Raw genomic sequence first — 8,321 nt, 5'->3', positions numbered from 1 at the left:
GGGACTCACAGTGTAAACCAGGCTGGCCTGGAACACAGAGTTGCCTCTGCTGACATTAAAGACCTATGCCACCACTGCCCAGCCAGTACTCAGTATCTCCCCGCCCCCCAACCGCAAGAGTGTAGAACCTCCTTACTCACTCTAGAGGGCACTGCACAGCCCCCCAAAGGCGACAAAGCCCTTTTCTGTGTGCACCACTGGTTTTCAGTGTTTTATTAATTTATTAATGATACTCAAGGGTGCCTGTGCTCTGACACTGAGGGGATAGCTTTAAATGACTGGCTGCAAAGCCGGGACAGCATGGCGGTTCTCACCTGCCGTCCCGGAACTCAGGAGGATAAAGCCCAAGATTGCTGAGAAATTCCAGGCCAAGGTGGACTGGTGAAACTCTGTCTCAGGAAGACAAAAACAAAAAACAAAGGACAAACAAACAAACAAACAAAAACCCCAGATTCTCTACAGCAGCCGGGAAGACCAGCCAGACTTACTGGCTCCCGGTGAACCAAATCACCGACCAAACAGATTACAACAATTAATGATAAGAACAAGTATCCTTCAGGATGTGTCGGTTTATTAAATCAATTGTTCAGAAACAGTTCAAAGCACAGGCCGTACCACTCTGAGAGTATCTGAATTCGGGACGGATGGAGGAACAAGTTTTCGAGATGAAAACACCCTTGTGCATGCGGTCCACTTTGGGATTGGTTTCAAGGCATTCACTGGAAATGAGGGTATTCAGAGGGACAAAGATTCATGATTAAGCTGGAAAATGTCACGGCTGTTTGTAAGTACATGATTTGAGAAGAAAACAAGAAGATAAAAGAAAATATGTAATCAACCTATGACACCGAATGGAAATTTCAAGACAAATGTTTATAATGTACCATTTTTGTAAGAACTTAGCACTTCTGAGGGGATTGTCAGCCATGGCCCTTAGAGCCTCTCAGGCCGGCTGAGCGTTCACGGAAACTGGTTACACAGATTGCAGCACACCAGGGCTTTACTGAGACACTACCGAGAGAGCTGGAGTATAAACGGACTCTGATAGAAATTTCAGAGCTCAAAGAAAAGTAAAGAAATTTGGCTCCAAAATAGGACAGATTGGAACAATTTTTGCCAAAGTACTATGAGGCCAGGAAGGGAAATTATTCGGGAGAGGAGAGCTAGGAGCCTTTTGAAAAGCCGAGCATGGAGCTGAAAGTACCCAGTTCCTGCTGTAACTGTGTGTGCTCCCGTGGCTGGGTTGAAAACGTTGTGCCGCGCTGATGAAAAGTTATTTCCCTGGGGCCTAGAGAGATGTCGAGAAGCTGGTAAGAGCACTGACTGCTCTTCCAGAGGACTCCAGATCGTTCCCAACACCCACATGGTGACATCTGTCACTCAAGAGCGAGCCAGGAGATCCAACACCCTCTTCCAGCTTCATTGGGAGTTACTGCATACATGAAGTGTACAGAAACACCTGCAGATAAAACACCCATATACATTAGATAGATAGATGATGGAGAGATAGACGACAGACAGACAGGCAAGCAGGCAGGCAGTTAGATGGCATCTATTTAGATAGAAAACAAGCCAAGTTGCCGATGAAAGAGGTTTAAAAATTCATACATTAATACTGGGAGAAGTGGGTCACCCCAAGGGCATTGGGAGTTTCATGCCTAAGAAGAATTTACATGGTGATCTGGAAACGCCTCCTGACACTAAAGCCTATGGCAGGAAAAGCAAAAGCAAGGGGAAGCCAGCAATTGTAGGGTACTTTCCATATTCTATTTACCAGTGAGAAATTTGGATCAGCTGATTTACAGTACGTGCCCACGGTAGCTAAGGAGGCTACCACATTTAAGTTCCCCCGTGACTGACTCCCCCCTATTAAAAAGACTCAAGCACAAATGATTCTGGAGTGAACTTTTGGGGTGTGATCAGCATTGCAAAACGAACTTATCGGTTCCTTCGAGTGATTAGTAACAAGCTGAGCGCTCGTGCTTTTAATCCCAGTACTCCGGGCAGAGGCAAGCAGGTCTCTGAGGTTTGAGCCCGGCCTGGTTTACACAGCTAGTTCCAGGCCAGCCAGATCTGTCTCAGTGAGATCCTATCTCAGAAAAAAACAGACAAAACAATTAAAGCAGTTAATAATGGAAGGTTTTATCCCTAGGAAGCTCATTAAGATCATCCAAATCAGGAACTACTGACCTAAAGTCTACAGGGACCAGACAGGTCTGTACTATGCGAAATGCAGACTTTAATCTATGGGGACTATGTATGACAAATGACAAACTAAAAAGAGGGCACACGAGGGGCTGGGGATTTAGCTCAGTGGTAGAGCGCTTACCTAGGAAGCACAAGGCCCTGGGTTCGGTCCCCAGCTCCGAAAAAAAAAAAACCAAAAAAAAAAAAAAAAAAAAAAGAGGCACACGAAGCAGCAAAAACTCAGGTTATAAGCCGACTGGACTTGGCAGTCAGGGCACATAAATAGAATATAGAAAGTAAAGCTAAGCAGTAGTGGTGCATGTCTAATCCCCTACACTCGGGAGGTAGAGGCAAGCACATCTCTGTGAGTTCAAAGCCAGCCTGGTCTAAAGGGCTACAACAAAACAACAACAACAAAAAAAGTGAAGAAAAGCTGTCGTCCTACCTGGTGCTGACAGCAGCTGTGGACCCCTTGGGATTCCTCAGAATCTCACTATGTAACTCACACTGATCTCAGTTTACAAGACACAGACTCTCAAGTGCTGGGGATGCAGTACGGGCCAGCACGTTCCCTAGTGCCTATTTTTCCTGTTTTGTTTTTTATTTGTTTGTTTATTTTTTGAGACAGGGTTTCTCTGTGTAGCCTTGGCTGTTCTGAAACTGGATATGTAGACCAGGCTGGCCTCGAACTCACAGAGATCCAGTTGCCTCTGCCTCCCCGAGTGCTGGGATTAAAAGTGTGTGCCAACCTGACCCTTTCCGGTATTTTTATTTCATAAACATACAGATGTTTTGTTGTTGTTGTTGTTGTTGTTTGTTGTTTTTCGAGACTGGGCTTCTCTGTGTAGTGTTGTCTGGAACTCACTCTGTAGACCAGGCTGGCTTCAAACTCAGAGATCCCCCTGTCTCTGTCTCCTGAGGACTGGGTTTAAAAGCTTGCACCACCAACCCCTGAATAATATGCAGACTTTAAGAAAGCAAATATTATATTCTGTACTTACAACTTCGGTACATGTTTATTATTAACAATTTTTGCTTTTTTGTTTGCTTTGGGGGAACTTTTTAAAGCCGTGGGTCTTAGGTAGCTCAGTCTGGCCTTGAACTCACTGTGTAGCCAAAAACAACCTTAAATTCCTAATCCTGCTGCCTTGACTCCTCTGGTGTCAGGATGGGGTGCACACCGCCATACCCAGTCACCTCTGAAACGTGCCCACTGCCTTCCTCAAGAGCACTGCTTAGAATATCATGTCACCTGGATTAATCCTGTTAGTTCTTCCAGGGTCACTGTGACCTGATCCAGAGTAGCAGATGCATACACGCAACAGGCACACACACGCCACAGGCAGGGGAAGAGAGAGAGAGAGAGAGAGAGAGAGAGAGAGAGAGAGAGAGAGAGAGAGAGAGAGAGAGGAGGATGCATTGGCTTTTGGGTTTTCCTGAATCACTGTGCCCCAGGCACAGATAGTCTGGCTGTGTAACCCAGCAGTAGAGTTTGGACTATCGTGTGCAAGGCCTTGGGTTCAATTCCCAGCATGAGTGATCACGATAAGACTCCCTCCGGGCAAACTGCACACTTGGCCACAGAGTTTATCCTGTGGGCTGCACGTATCAGCAGTCAAGCGGCGTAGCCTCCCTCATCAGCACTCTGTACCCCGCGATATTAGGTCTTTTATTCATAACAGTCAATTACTTCACACTCTCCTTGATGAACGCTTCTATTCTCAAGTCATTTCCGTGTGCATCTGCCCCGGTAGGCCATGCCTCCTCAAGGGCAGGAGGCTTCGCAATGCCCTTCCTCTGTTCTGTTCCAAGGTGCTTTCAAGGGTGCTAACAGCACAGCAATTGCAGGCCAAAACAAGAGTTTTAATTCGTTGTCCATGTCCCTAACAAAGTGCTTTTCTCACAATGACAAGTAAACCTGTGTTGTTTACGTCACTGCGGGAAGGGCGATGGGAAGAGGTGAAAGACGCTGCATTCACCTCCAGGACCGTGCAGCCGTGTGACCCTGCAGGGGCTGCCTCACCAAAAGATGTTGTTTTTGTTTCTGGTGAATATGATATGCGTGTGTGTGGTATATATTATGTGTGTGATATGTGTACATACATATGTACCTGATATGTGTACATACATGTATGTATATATGTATGGTGTCTGTATGTGATGCATGCATATGTGGTGTGTGTGCCTATGTGTGTTGGATATTGTTTGTGTGATATGTATATATATGTGTGGTGTTTATATGTGATGTGTGTATATATGTATGTATGGTGTTTGTATGTGATATGTGTTTGTATGTGATGTGTGTATGTATGTGGTGTGTGTGTATATATGTATGTATGGTGTTTGTATGTGATGTGTGTATGTATGTGGTTTGTTTCACTGAAGCAGAAACTCGCTGTTTGGCATAGGTTTACCGGCCAGCTATCTTCAAGGATGCAACAGTCTGTCTCCACCATGCTCGGGTTACAGTGCACACAGCCATGCCTGGCATTTACCTGGAGGCTGGGATTGGAGCTCAGATGCCCACTGGTAGAGCAGGTGCCCCCACCCACTGCACTATGTCCCCGGGCCACTTGTGTCTTCATTCAAGAAGGAAGGAGATGGGACTGTCTAAAATCATGCTTTCCCCCACTAAAGCTAACCACTGCTCTTCCTCCTGACACAGCCAACCCCATCCTTTCCAAGTCAAACTGGAAGCAAAATAGTATTTAATACACAGTAAAAAGAATTTGCTGGGGGGTTGGGGATTTAGCTCAGCGGTAGAGCACTTGCCTAGCAAGCTCAAGGCCCTGGGTTCGGTTCCTAGCTCCGAAAAAAAAAAAAAAAAAAAAAAAAAAAAAAAAAGAATTTGCTGGACCAGCAAAATGGCTCAGTAGGTAAAGGCATTTGACCTGATGACCTGAATTAAAGAGGATGGACCTCTGGCCTCTACATGTGGGTGGTGGTGGATACATGTCCCTCTCCTATAAAGAAATAATTGTAAAAAAAAAAATTAAATAGAACCAGGTGATGAGTGGTGGCGCAGTCATTTAATGCCAGCACTCAGGAGGCAGAGGCAGGTGGATCTCTGTGAGTTTGGGGCCAGCCTAGTCTACAGAGCAAATTCTCAGGCTACACAGAGAAAACATCTTGTAAAAACAAAAATGAAAATGAAAAAATAAGGGGCTGGAGAGATGGCTCAGACATTAAGAGCACTGACTGCTCTTCCAGAGGTCCTGAGTTCAATTCCCAGCAACCACATGGTGGCTCACGACCATCTGTAAAGAGATCTGGTGCCCTCTTCTGGTGTGTCTGAAGACAGTGACAGTGTACTCACATACATGAAATAAATCTTTAAAAAAAAATTCTTTTTGAAGACTCTCAAGAATTTTTTTTTGTTTTTAAAGATTTATTCATTTATTATATATAAGTACACTGTAGCTGTCCTCAGACACACCAGAAGAGGGCATCAGATCTCATTACAGATGGTCGTAAGCCACCATGTGGTTGCTGGGAATTGAACTCAGGACCCTCTGAAGAGCAGTCGGGGCTTAACCACTGAAACCACTCCAACCCTCCTCAAAGAGGGTTGGGGATTTAGCTCAGTGGTAGAGCGCTTGCCTAGGAAGCGCAAGGCCGGGGGTTCGGACCCCAACTCCGGAAAAAAAAAAAAAACAAAAAAAAAAAAAAAAGTTTTTTGAGTTTTAAAAAGAAAACATTTGGCTAACTTTTATTTCCCCATTATTTACCTTTGGTCCTCCTGCTTTCTTACTTGCTGTGTTTTTGTTGTTGTTGTTGTAGCTCTGGCTGCCCTGTAACTTGCTAGGTAGACTAGGCTAGCTCCCAATACACAGAGACCCACTTGCCTCTGTCTCCCAAGTGTTGGGCTTAAAGGCATGTGCTGTCACACCTCGCAGCTTTCTTTCCTTTTCTTTTTCTTTTTCTTTTTTTTTTTTTTTTTTTTTTTTTTTCCGGAGCTGACGACCAAACCCAGGGCCTTGAGCTTGCTAGGCAAGCGCTCTACCACTGAGCTAAATCCTCAACCCCTCTTTTCTCTTCTTTCCTTTCTTTTTTTGTTTGTTTGTTTTGGGGGTTGTTGTTACTGATTTGGGTTTCTGAGACAGGGTTTCTCTGTGTAGCCTTGGCTGTTCTGGCGCTCACTCTGTGGACCAGGCTGGCCTTGAACTCATGGAGATTCTACTGTCTCTGCCACCCGAGTGCTGGGATCAAAAATGCGTGCTGCCACCACCACCTGGCAGCTGTCTTCTTTTTGTTTAAAGGTACAGTCTGAAAAACTGCATTCGACATGCATGCATGCCTGGTCTACAGCTCTTGATATCTTCTGAATTGGCCTGGCTATGAGTGTATAATCTTTCCATTCTTCTGCCTCAAGAACTTCAGGGAGCAGAAGTCAAGCGTGTTGCGTGCCATTTTACAATGACACGCAACACAAGAGTCTGTAAAAGAAATAGGAAGCAGCCCTGTCTCAGAAAAACAACAGAAAGAAAACAAAACAACAAAACAAAAAGAAGAAAAAGGAAGAGCCATTCGAACTTGCCCCACCTCCACCTATAGTGAGGGAGTACACGCAAATGTTCCATTGAGCTACATTTTAGCCATCAGTCTTTAGCCCAGGTTAGCCCCAAATTTTTGAATCCTCCTGCCTCAGTCCCCTTCATATCCCCCTCCCCCAGTGCTGGAACTATAGGCACATACCATTGTGCTAGAGACCAGAAAGATTTTAAGTATTTATTCGTATGTATATGGATGTTTTTGCTCTATGTTTGTGTGTCTGTGTACCATATTCATGCCCAGTGCCTGTGGAGGTCAGAAGTGGGTGCTAGGAACAGATCCTGGGTCCTCTGTAAGAGCCGCAAGTACTCTTAACCTCTGAGCCATCTCTCCAGGCCTCGGCCTCAAACTTTTGTTCTCCTGATTCCCATCCTTGAATGCTGGACCCACAGGTATGAGCCTATGTGCCCAGGTCTCCTGATTCCCCTCCAGGAATGCTGGACACACAGGTATGAACAAGCCTATGTGCCCAGGTCTCCCTCACACCCTTTGGTAACGTTTCTACCCTCTGTACTTCAGCCACCACAACTCCAGTGGAGATCAGAAGTCATCTTGTGGGATCCGGTTCTCTTGTTCCATCACGTGAGTTTTGGGGACTTAGGTCATCAGGCTTGGTGGCAAAGTGCCTTGACCTGTTGAATAATCTTGCTCCCCATCCCCCACCCTCCTTAACCTATATTTGAGCTCTTGGTGACCTGAATTTGTCCGGAGCCAAGAACATGAGACAGCTGTCAAAGCCTGACCCTTCCTAATCTTGGAGCTTTCGGTGGACAGAGAGGTCCTTACTTGCCACCCTCTCTTCTCCACCTGACTAGTACTGGTTAGTAAAGCGGTGTCCACGGGCGCTGCATGCATGAGGACTACCTGCTGCCATACCCTTGAAACCAGCCCAGCAATCACCCGAGACATCAAGGGTAATCTAGCAAGTGGAATATGGGAACCTGTGCTGATACAGGGGGCTACTGGGGTTACTTCCCTGCCACAGCCTGCCCCTCTAAGGTATTAAAACTCATTTCCTCACAGGGAGAAGAGAACCACTGGTAACAACTCTTGGGGAGCCCCAGGCAGTACTAGACAGGAATGAGCCAGCTGGGTGGTAGAGAAGGCACAGTGACTGATTCCTACACTAAACTCAGAAGCTAGAGGCTGAGCGTACAGCTACACAAGTTTGCCTTTCCCCCAGCCTAGTGGGAAAAATGTCAGTCTTGGGACTCTTGTGACTTACTCCATAATAGTTCAGAAGGTTCAGCTGCAAACAAGCAATCCAAATTTCAGGAAGTTCCTCTGAAAATACATTTCTCCGAGTTCCTACCCGACCGTATGGGTCTGTTCTCTTCTACACTGAGACCCTGTTCGTGTGACTCCCAGAGTGGCTGGCACGGTGGTCTTAGAATAACCTTCAAGACTGGGTGTTCTCTCCTCAGGAGGTCAGCTATTTCCAGACTCACTTGTTTATGGCCCAATTCTATTTTAACAATATGAATGGAGAACCCAGACAAAGGCAAATCCGTATGGAGTTCCTTTACATCCTCAAATCATGCTTATGAACACATAATACCAAAGAAACATAATACACTCACATC

General features: G+C 45.7%; 1 non-coding gene across 1 annotated transcript; it reads right to left on the bottom strand.

The window, feature by feature from the left end:
• Positions 1-117: 117 nt before the first annotated feature.
• On the bottom strand, positions 118-252 carry LOC116914098. The gene has a single exon (XR_004389666.1). It is a non-coding gene; the product is annotated as a small nucleolar RNA SNORA68 (small nucleolar RNA).
• Between the last annotated feature and the right edge of the window lie 8,069 nt (positions 253-8,321).

This window comes from Rattus rattus, chromosome 12 (genome assembly GCF_011064425.1).
Source record: "Rattus rattus isolate New Zealand chromosome 12, Rrattus_CSIRO_v1, whole genome shotgun sequence".
NCBI lineage: Eukaryota > Metazoa > Chordata > Mammalia > Rodentia > Muridae > Rattus > Rattus rattus.
This window is presented reverse-complemented; position numbering and strand designations above follow the sequence as displayed.